Source organism: Saccoglossus kowalevskii, chromosome 5 (assembly GCF_978046115.1).
Source record: "Saccoglossus kowalevskii chromosome 5, keSacKowa6.1, whole genome shotgun sequence".
NCBI lineage: Eukaryota > Metazoa > Hemichordata > Enteropneusta > Harrimaniidae > Saccoglossus > Saccoglossus kowalevskii.
This window is the reverse complement of record NC_140645.1, coordinates 29,694,617-29,707,664: the sequence shown is the minus strand read 5'-3', so window position 1 is coordinate 29,707,664 and position 13,048 is coordinate 29,694,617.

The following is a 13,048-nucleotide window of genomic DNA, read 5'->3' as shown; positions in this document are numbered from 1 at the left end:
TTAGGGTTGAGCAGTTAGATTCCAAGAATGTAATCTTAAAGCCAAGCAACATACCCCAAGTTCAACCCAGACACTCATTTCCCCGACGACGATTCATCCAATCAACTACTAACACGACAACACCATCACACCAGCCGGTAACCCGAAAACAAATGGACGAAGACTCAAAAAACACCAAAAAGACGAATCCTAATATTTAAGACCAGATGAAAATGCGCAATGAACGACGAACATCAAGAAAGAACCTGAATACATTAGAAGAACAAGAAACTATATTTTTAAGAAATAAATTTCACATAAGGTAACAAACACAAGTAAACAGTATAACGAATGTCTTTGAAAACAAGAATCATCGATGAACATTTTCAAAGTTTTAACATAATACGTGGATCACATTGTCAAATTTATTAACTATCTTTGTAATGTTGAATAATATTCTAATTTTCGAACTGATATTAGATAACTTTTCTAAGTCCTTTTTGCTGTACCAGTAAATTTAGACATTACACTACAGACGAAGTATTTGCAACACACAGTTTTTCAAGTTTTTAAAAAGTATTTAAGTTTTATAAGTGCGGAATATGATGGGAGGGATAATGCCCCACATTTTACAGATTTTCACGGTTGTCAATAGTCTCTTTATTTTGCGAGTTTAAATTATATCGATTTGAGTGCAACTTTTATGACGTTTTAAAGTCAAACTGTAATATAAGTGTTACAGCCCTGTACTTATTCCTCAATATGGTAGTCATTTGATCGTGTCTCATTGAATTATCTATTTCATATGTAAATATCAGTCATAAAGGATAGTCAATTTAAAGTGTGCTCGTGTCCATGAAGTATCACAATGGATATGTTGAAAATTCCGATGCTATAATATTGTATTTAACGCTCCACGCTATGGGAATACATAGCTGCTATTTTTACTCGTTGTTTGGATTTATGAGTACAAACACAAAATATATAACATGGGAATTTGTTTTTTTATTATAACCTGTAACACATCTTTCAACACGGGGAATTCCACGCCTGTATATCTATGCACATTTGTGTAAATTATAAAAAGTAATGTTATCTTTAAACGTTTTTTTTTTATTTTAAAAAGTGTAATTTCAATTTAAGAAAAGTTGTTTTGTTTTGTTTTTAATCGTAACCATTTAACTAGGAGGCCTGTACTATATCACAAATCTGAAGTTACTCATAGAATGTACCCCCATATGAAGCGTGGACTGGCGTCTCTGGTTGACAACTGACATTGTGTCAAATGTGGCCTGGTCTTTCACGACCGGCAAAAATGTTACATTTAAAGTTACTTTTATAATCCCCAATCTAAATTCGTTACGGATTCAGAGTACATGCTTTAAAATTTATAAAAAGAAACATATATTTGTCAAACAAAACTGGGCCTGATGAGAACAATTATTGATGCATACGAACCAATTCTTACATTTAGTGTGATTTTTGTCCGAGGGCGTTCGACATACCATCAAAGAACTATCCACCATTTCACACTCATATTTGTTTCATTCTCTCCAATTTGTATATGACCTTTGAATTTGACGTATTGTTTAGAAGTCGAGTATATAAGCATGACGTCACAATAGAATTAAACGTTTTATTCATGTGATAAATATTTCCATGTTTTTGTACACACCTGTTACCATGAGTGTAATAGACTTCTCATCACTGCCATCACCAGTAGCAGTTACTTCACACCAATACTTGTCAGCATCACTCAACTCTGTGTCAGTTATAACTAAACTAGCTTCGTCTTTAATATCATGTCTGGTGAATCCAGGACGTGTGGAAACTTGTCCATTCTGTGCTTGTATAACTGTAGTACCTGTACTTGTACTACTTCCTTTATACCATGTAATCAGTGGATTAATACCAGTTGTAGTAAATGTACATTCCAAAACTGTTGTTGTGGTCTCAATCGTAGTTATTGTTGAACCAGCTGGTAATTCAACAGTCACTGCTACAGAAGCTGAGAATATGAAACAAATCAAACATACTCACTTTAATCTTTTCTCCGGTTGATGTAGCAGTTGCAGCAAATGTTTCAATATGAAATATATGTGACCGGGTAACAATGTACATACACATCCATACATACTATGATTAATTACTATTAGGGACGCTATAAAAAATAGAAGTTGTGAACCGCTACAGCTGCAATGTTATTTATAAACAAGTATGGCGACAATGATATAAATACAATGAATGCGTACACAATGCAGACATTTTTATTGAACATTGCCAGTGACGATTGTGTACAATAAATATAGAATGTGTGTATATCCATGGAGTATTGAATATAGTGTCGCTTACTTACTTGCAAAACCAAACAGAAATACAGAAATGAAGGTAAACATGGTGGTTCTTTGGTATATATGCAATTTGAAATATCCGGGTTCATGAACTTTGACATGTACACGAACCTTTCACGTCTTCAAGAATTATTTCTTATAGAGTGAAGACTGTCTTTATGGCTTGATGTCGTATGATAGAAGCGCTTTAGCTTGTGTGCAAATCCAGACAAATGCTATACCTTGTGTAATGTATTCTCTTGTTTTTAAGTAAATGAGAATACACCTGGGTTTCCTGCACATGCTCATTGCACAAGGCACATTCAGCTCATGCTCATCACAGAACAACAGAACACTAGTCTTGACCGTCTACTGAGTACAGTATTGATTACATGGTCTGACAATCCGTTGCAATCCAACACCTTGTATATGTTTCATTAAAATAATTTCAATTGTTTCAGACTACTAATATTTTATTTGTTTCTGTTATTTATTCCGCCATTTATTCAAACGTTCTCAATGTTCATTGCTATGCGCCGTTAATAAATCTATAAAGGCAACATGTTTGTTTAAATATGGTGACACAAATCTGGGCGTGATATATATGGAAAATTATTGCACTGCATTAGGTTTTTCATAATGTTACGTGAGTGGCAATACCTGGTAATGATAGCCATTAAAAAATAAATAAAAGCCATATATAAAAAAAATAAACAGATCAATAATCACCTAAAAAGATAATTATATTATTCTGCATCAATTATTGTCGTTGGTGAACAAATGTTGCGAACGGGCGGGAGCGTTTCCTGTTTCCATGACAATGTAAGTTCTTTTTATTTATAAAAGGTAGTTATACACAATGACATGCATTTAGATGATGTTACGCAGTTATATTCACACTGAATTCAACTTTTATATGTATTTTTTATATGTACAAAATGTATTTGTTCCTTAGTTACTGCTAGCAATATAATTGAAGCTTCTAAATTTTGTACATGTTTTTGTTTGCTTCGTGGCGAAAATTTGCGTTTTCAGTATTGATTTTAGAAAGACTGATTTTGTCATTAAACGCATGATTTATTTCATTTAGGAAGTGTTATCAAATATCTGCGACAGGTATGTGCAAACATTTTAGACTTATATTGTTTTGAAAAATCGTAATTATTGGAGATAATAATGATCAGAAAATAATAATGTGTATAACCAGTGTATGCCATTCTTTATAAATTTTGTGTTCAAAAGACAATAAATCAAATAATGTTCAGTAAACAGGTAACTGTACAGGAAGTGTTTCACAAACTATGGTACATTGTGAAGTAATTATTTATACAGTCGTATGTAAATAAATAATTGGGTCATCGAAAGAATATAATTTGCTCACTCTAAGTTAGTTTAGACCCATTTATGTTTCAACTATCTCCTGTGAGATGGGATATTAACGATCTTACACAATAAGGACTCGGAAATGTACAAACAGTAAACTTTGATACAAAAAATGCCGTACGAACATATATATGACTACAGGAATTTTAATTTAAATGAAGTACAATTTTCTTAGTAAATTGACCTGTCAGTGTTGAGTATGACGGACTCCGCACGATTGACCTGAACAGCTTACATCACAAACCCACAAGAACATAGATACAGACAATGTGCAAATATGTGTGCAATATACAATATGTGTCAGTTAATTTGTCAAAACCGTCTTTTCCATTCTTATTTCATTGCAATGCAAAGGTATGCGTTCTAAAATTACACGCACGGTCACAATCATAGTTCGAATCGCACGGTTTCGCTAAAGCCGGCCATTCATAACCGGCCCACGAACCCGTGCGTGATCGTGTTTGATTGGGCGCGCCAAGGAGCTGGTGCCGCCAATCAGCCTTGCTGTGTCATAAATGTGAACGTCTGGGGTCATCACAGATTAAAATAATTGCGGTGTGTAGGCTTGGCGATGATTCACTGGTAGTGAATAACAGTTTGTCTATATTTGTTGATACGATAATGTTTTATTACAACGTTGAAATTGTTTGTGGACAAGTGAACAAAGACGATGGAATGTCTAAATATTTGTGCAAACCGTGTTTTAGTAAACTGTCAAAACTGACAAAGCTGATAACATATCGACTTGCCCGATCTGATTTTGTTGCATCAAATACATCATTTCCTTCAGATACAGCACGAAGGGCTTTTTTGATGGCCAGTAAGCTCGTTCACAGAGCAAAAAGCTAGCAACACTTTGATTTCTATATTACAAGACTTTAATTTTACCATGGAAGGTACTAACTTTAGTACCTTCCACGATTTTACCAAGTAATTTGTCGTTTCTATCATGAGTTCTGATTCGGTAATGAAAATGAACCAAAGTAAATCTTGTTTGAGAGCGTGCGACATACAGTAAAACGTGGTGAAATTTGCCGAGTGATAATGTTGAGGCTTCGGCCGAATAAATGGTCTTTGGCTGGCGAAGATGAGACAATATTTCTGAAACATTGGATATGTCATGTTTAGCGTTCGTGAAAAAAGCAATGGTGTCAAAGATTTCAATCAGATACAGATCATCTAAACTGATTATCTTAACTTCAACTGTATTTGTTGAAGCAAACAAATGATACAAGACCGTCAAGTCCGTCGAAGGAAAGTATTTGATTTTGTGCATCTGCAGTGTGTTTGCAATGACCGGAATTGATGAGCATATATCAATATTACAAAACTCCCCATTTTGTTTTAATACAGCGCGAATGCCCTAGCAGTAATATGTATGACATGTCGGTAAGATAGGAACAGGTTTTCCACTAAGACGTTCCTAGATACAATCAGCCCCACTTGTTATCCGTGTATTGTTCCCATTCGCGTCCACATGTTGTCCTTAATGACTGGGTCTGTCAAAATATATTGAATTACCTGGTTGGGTTGGAGAGTCTTTTATAAACTTGCGTAGTTTGATTAAAGCGGCAATAGCTATGATTTTGTAGTTTAAATATAACCACATAAAGAGGACCAAATCTTACCTAAATATTGTTTTCAGACACAATTGCATGACCAAACGACCCTACACAAGGCTAATTAATGTTTTTAAAATGCTATGTAAAGTGTTAATTAGTCATGTGATGGGTACTGTAGGAAATTATGACGCACGACTTACACTGTTATGGGAAATGGCACATAAGCTCATCAGTGAGAGGCCGTCAGAGAGTGGCTTAAATACCCAAGATGGTTACGTATTTCACATTTCCCTAAGGGCCCTCGATAAGTTACCATATTGTACCATATTCCTTGAGCTTCGCTTGACAAAACAGAATTTCAATAGCTGGCGCACTCTGGAGGTGTGGAAGCAACCCCACGGCCATCATTTTTCACCCATAAGTGATATAATGTATTACATCGTTATATACCGTATATGCTTTGTCTTCAGTGTCCACATTTTGGCGATGGCCCTTACAAATTGAAATGTATTAAAATGTTTGAGCTTAACACCATGACCGCGGACGGGCAGCGGGACGAAGAATTTCACATTTTGCGCTGTTTTCGGAGTAACTCGCTGTTTTTAAGACTTTTTTGCCTGCTACATGTATATAATTCTGTGTTCATTGGTGGAAAGTCACTTGATCAGAATTTGTTGGGATTGTGCACTGAGCAAAATTTCAGTAATGAATGACTTGTGTGTTTGTATATAGTATTATAATGCTGGACGACTACTGTCAGTACAATGTAGTTTAATAACCGGATATTCGCTAGCTATTTTACTGTGCGTTTACAGGAATTTACAGGAGCTTTTCGTTGATGTTGCTGTTCGCTCGTTTTAGACAATTGGTTGATCGTCAGCCAGTGGTTTGGACTCGGTCACGTGACATTGAATACAAATGGATATTACTTGGTATATTGCCCGCCAAGTGGATATTACATGGTATATCACACGGATAACGTCACTGAAACTTCTGGGCATCGAACAGACATACATCATGCACAATTATACTGTCATACTACCATACATCTCTCACACCTGTTCTACCACAAAATAACGACACTTATATTTGACGTATGCTATATTTTATTTTATGATAACAAGTAACACATTACTCAATAGCATAAATACATTGTTTTCTGAAAATAATGCGAAATACACACTAAATGTTTCCAGTCTTTCAGCGAGTATAAAATTATTGAAATGAATTAAGAAATTCTCAAACGCAAGTTATTTTACCACCGAATACTCTATACATCAAATCGGAGAATATTTTTGTTTAAATAATATTTTATTAACACTATAAAGAAAGCTGACATTTCTGTAAATTACTAAAGTATAACATTTATAAAAGTTATAATAAAAATACTATTAATAATATTAATGTTATATAACACGAAGAAATTCTTAAATAAGTTTATTTTTCTTTCTATAATTAATATACCATAATTCTTTTATTAAAACTTTCTTTATATTTTTTCTGATTAATAATTTTTGACTTATATACATCAAAGGCCGCTATAGAGATTACTAGATTTAGTGTTTCCGATTCCGAACCAACAGTGTCTACACCAAATAAAATGGTTGGGAATTATAATGGAATGTTCTGGTTCATAGCAAAATTCAATGCCCCCCTTACTGCTTCCCAAAATATTTGTGAACAAGAGCATTCAATTATATAGTGCTGGTTGTCATCCGTGACTTTCAAAGTATCACACAGTGATGTACTTGAAATCTTCCATTTACAAAGATTGTACGCATGTGGAATCTTGTCGTTCAGTAACATGTAATTAAATTGGGTGATCTTTTTGCATGGCATTTTCTTAATTTTGATATTCCGAATTTCATTCCAATTTTCAACAACCTTTAATTTATTCCAAATTAAAGGGACATATGATGTTTCAATATATTTTAAGGTAAAGCACCAATAATAGTCTGCACATGGCTTTGGCCTCAAAGAAGTCACTCATGTTTTTCATAACATCATGCCAATGCCTGGGTATTGCTCTCTTCAATGACAAGTACTGTGTAATCCACTTTGTTTTATTTTTATTTTGTTTAAAAGGTAGCTTGGATCTAAGAACTTGCCTTTTGGGAATAAATCATCTATACTTACGAAACCAAACTCAATCCATTCCTTGTAGTATAAACCTCTTCCATTGTCTGTTATCTGGTGATTCCCCCAAATTATTTGTTCATTTAATGGAGTCGGCTTCATACTTTCAATATGTAGTCTATATTAATACCAGCTATTAAGTATATTATAAAAATAGAAATCTGGTAAAAAATTAATTATTCTATTTAACATTACTATATTTCAATTTAATCTGAAGATGATATCACCCCCCAAACTCACTGAAAAAAACTCAACAACTGTAGTCTAGGCAGCACCCTTTCCTGCAATTATTCTTTGAACCCATGTACATTGCAATGCTTTTATCGTTGCTTTTAAGCTTTTATTTACAAATATCAATCATTTGTATCCCCCAATTCTCTATCTTATTAATAACAATTCCACGATTAATTTTCCCTTTTTTTCCACCCCACAAAAAAATCGTAAGACATTTTTTTAACTTTGGCTATGACATGTATGGGAATAAACAATCATTGATGCTGTGTATGTAATTAAAGAGATTATTAATATTTTTAGAACAGTTATTCCACCAAATATTGTTAAACAATTGTTTTCCAGTTCTGAAGTACAGTTTCGATTTTTTCTAGCTTGCCATCCCAATTTAGTTTGTTTGTTTCTTTTTTATCATATCCGAAATATATGCCAAGTTCTTTTATTGGCGAATTTGGCCAGGATATAATACCCAAGTCCCTCCTCTTGGGGGGGGGACGTGATGGCAGCTAGGTGAACCGAGCGATCTTTAGCTGCTCCCAGAACTTCACCGATTTTTGCAATTACCCACTGTGGTATGAGGGAATGATCTTATCAAAATATTGCTAAATATACATGGACTGAATATGGCAGGTGGAGGGAAAAAGCGTGACAGAGTAAAGAAAAGTACCGATCAAAAGAAGATTACAAGCTTTACTACAGATGACGGGCCTGGGGATTATGGCGACTCCAACCACAAGGCAAGTGATAATTCGATGATGATGCAATGTCTGAAAGTAATGTGCGACCGATAGAAAATCTCACAAAGATTGTGCAAAACGGATTTCGAGACCTGAATGTTCTAAAAGAAACCGTAGAAGGGGGATTCAGAGATGTGGCCAAATTAGTACAGAGATTGGAAACCGTTGAACAAAAACAGCGGGATCTGGACGAGGCTGTTTATTCAAAACGTTCAAGAAATTTCGCGGGAAGTCAATACACTTACACACAAATTACACCTGCTTCATGGAGATTATAGCAAAATCCCAAATGAAAATATCAAGATGTTAAGATATTCACATGGTTACAACCTTCGATTTTTCGGAATCCTAGAAGATGGAGAGAGCAAGGAGTTAGATACGGTGCGTGAACTTGTTCGGGAAAAACGCCCATCGTACTCCGGCCATGCCGCGCAAAATTGATAAACAGAAATATCCTAGTTTCAGTGAGGAAGGTGATGATGGGTATGCATATATATATTAAAGAAGACCTCTGTCAGCACGATTTTGAGAAACGGCGCAAAATGTTACCGATTATGGAAAAGGCGTATCACAGGGAATACACCAAGGTTTCAGAACGGAACATTGTGTATCAATGGAAAACCCTATAGTGAAACGAATGATTGAAACGTTGAGCCGTGCGATTGAAAATTCTTTCACCGAGGGGTCTACAGACTTCAGGGACTTGGGGACTACAACGTTAGTTGGACCAGACATGCTGCGCGGGAGTGGTCAGTCGACCTGCTTTTCGATATTTGGCTTCAGCTTGAAGGACCGGGTCGTAACGCTTGTAGACGCACACAATGATGAAGAAACACCAAAATTACTTAGTTATAAATATATATTGATGAGATAAGACATGACTTTTAAATACAATGTTTGTTGATACTTAGGCTAACTGAGCGCAGGAATACGGATTCGTGTAGAGAGTTGGCTGTGTTGCGACGTGTCGGCGAAAAGACTGGATCTGGATCCAATGTGCGTCCTGTGATATACGTAGTTGAACACGTAGAGCTGGCGATCCGTCGTAGGTGTCAGTCGGTTACTATTCTCTGCCTCCGCCTACTTGCCCTCAGTATGCTGCCTGGAGAGCAGTTTGACTCGTTGTGTGTACTAAACCTTTTCAGGGTTAACTTCTACCATGCTTCAGCTGCACATTAGCCAGTGTTTGTAATTGAAAACAATACACTTTCAATATTAATTACAATATTTGATTAGCGCTAATTATTGAAAAGGAAACCACTGTTACAATAATTGGCAATTAATACAAATGAAAACAACACATCTCGGATGTTGGTTACCATGTTTGGTTGGCATTGATTATTAAACAATGGACGGATGTTACTATTCTTGGCGATTGAGTTAAATTACGCTGTATCAGTTTCCCAAGTTCAAAGCCGGTGGAAATGATTAGACTACCACCTGCTGTGCCTATTTAATGTACCCATTGTCTTCAGCTACTAATCCTCTATAATGATATGTGTAACGTAGTCAATGAGAGCTGGTACTGAACAATTGATTCGTTAAACATATACCATGACAAAGGAAAATACATCAGCTGGTGACATATCATGAACTTTCACATTGGAGATGCGACAGTGAATAGCGCTGGAAACAAATATACATAAAAATACTCCTAACAACTTTCTAACATGGCAGAACTGAAAAATGTGGAACGTCCTCGTTTCCGGTATCAACTAATTAAAACTAAAACATAATATACATGAAAAACTGCTAATAACTTCCTAACATGGCGGAACTGGAAACAATATGAAACGTGTGTTAGGAGTTCAAAGGGTTCTTGCGTTCAAAAGGGTCCCATGTCCCAATAAACAGAAGCTTAGGTGGTACTGCATAGGTACTGTCTGATAGCATATTTAATTCATGTTACTGCCTGCTTACCACAAATGCAGGCGTTTTACACATAAACTTCACTTTCTGAGGTTGTCTAAAAGGAAGATAAATGAAATTTGAAGACATTTGAAAAGAAATATGAATACTTATACAAAATCTGTTAATGTTAAATATGTAAATTAGACAATTTCCATATTCATTCTTTATTAAATTGGGATTATCTCATGAAAACTCAACGGATTTGAACCAAATTTGATACGGGTGCTCATTGATGTTATTTGCAGGCAATATTACTATTGGGTAATTTACATATGTAAATTAGCCAATTTGCATTTTTTCACTAAGTTTGGATTCATTCATCAACACTCAACAGATTTGAACTAAATTTGGTAGGGATATACATTGACATCATTTCTATGGCCCCTACTTTTAGAGATAAGTTGCATATGTAAATTGCCTCATTTGCACATTACTAAATATGGATTATCTCAACAACTCGACAGATTTGGACGAAATAAGATAGGCACATACATTGATGCAGTCTGCATCCATATTACTAGTGGTAATTATCTGAATATGCAAATTATAATACTTATGTTTGTTTAATTTCATGAAAGATGGTGAACAATGAGCTAACTAGAACAATCTTGAGTTTTGACATATTTGGCACAACTGTAATTTTTTGAGCTTCATTTCTGGTCTCAATACCCTTTCTAAGATTTGTTAAACTTTTACGATATTACGAGGTTTTAGAACGCCAAAAAAATGATGCTTTTTAACTTCGTTGAAAAATAAGAATTTCAATGTAAACTTATTTATGACTAATATTAGTAGACATTTATTTAAATCTTCTAGTACCTAACTGTAAGATATTACCAGTATACTTTTGAATGTAAATAGGATACTTTTGAACTTCCATTTATTTATAATTAATATTAGTATACATTTATTGAAATCTTCTATTACATAACTAAGATATTACGAGTATACTTTTGAATGTAAATAGGATACTTTTGAACTTCCATTTATTTATAATTAATATTAGTAGACATTTATTGAAATCTTCTATTACATAATTGTAAGATATTACCAGTATACTTTTGAATGTAAATTGGATACTTTTGAACTTCCATTTATTTATAATTAATATTAGTAGACATTTATTGAAATCTTCTATTACATAACTGTAAGATATTATCTATATACTTTTGAATGTAAATGGGATACTTTTGAACTTCCATTTATTTATAATTAATATTAGTAGATATTTATTGAAATCTTATATTACATAACTGTAAGATATTACCAGTGTGCTTTTGAATGTAAATAGGATACTTTTGAACTTTCATTTATTTATAATTAATATTAGTAGACATTTATTGAAATCTTCTATTACACAACTGTAATATATTACGAGTATACTTTTAAATGTAAATAGGAAACTTTTGATCTTCCATTTATTTTTAATTAATATTAGTAGACAATCATTGAAAACTTCTATTACATAACTGTAACATATTACCAGTATAATTTTGAATGTAAATAGGATACTTTTGTACTTCTATTCTTTCTAATTAATATTAGTAGACATTTATTGAAATCTTCTATTACCTAACTGTAAGATATTACCAGTATACTTTTGAATGTAAATAGGATACTTTTGAACTTCCATTTATTTATAATTAATATTAGTAGACATTTGTTGAGGGCACTTTTGAACATAATGTTTTATAAATTATTGAACTATTCGTGAAGTAGACGGGGAAACAAAACAAACACCTAAAATGTATCATTTGAGAAAATCATTTATTCAAGTTAATATTAAATGCACATTTGCAAAACAAAACGATAATATCAGGTTGCATGTATGCAAGGTTCAGGAGGGTCAGGATCTGACAAATTTCCACTAATCCGGTCTTCATTACAACTCCTTAGTTAATTTGTGTACTGCATTTATCCTGTGAATAAAAAAAATGTACAATAAACCTTAATTTAAACCGTACAGAAATATACTACAACATTTTATTTTGTGTCAGGTTTCTTGAGAAGTAAATATATAATCTAAAACATGCAATATATATGCTCATATCAGAATAGCTTGTTGACATACGGTTACTGCATATCTACTACTTAAATGTTAAGATTAGATATCAAGTTACAATTGGAACAAGAATTTATTCATACAAAAAAGTTATAAGTTAAAGTGAATTAATTATGCACAGATTGACACCAACAACTAGTTAGATCTTATAAAAGTGCCTTAAATTATCTGTGATTTCATCCGGTTATTAGAAATATATTTTTCAGTGTTCTGGGTTGTATGTGACAATTTTGTTTTGAGATATTAGCACCAGAAGAATTCATTATAATGCAAATTTCCCTGATTAAATATGCACAGATTTGTAACAAAACCTTTCGTTTGTCCCATACTATCCGATTGCCGAGTTTTGTCTGAATATGATCACTGGTTCTAGATTTGTATTTATATTTAATTATTTCACCTGTATACAAACAAAATATTTACATGTTCATGTACGGGACAAAATTGTATAATACTGATGGGGATCAAGGAAATAGTCCATTTGGACTAGTCTAGTACACGGCCCTTAATATTAAATACAAAAAATAAGTAGTCATAAAAGTCACAGTAAAGAAACAAAAGTAATGAATTAAATAAATGAGATCAACCAGTAAATAGTATAATCAATCATCACAATGAATGAATGATATGTAAGGGACATTGAAGTTACCAGTAGCACCAGATGTGGTTGGATAGGGATGATGAATGTGCTGGGGGAAATAATCGCTGACACCATGG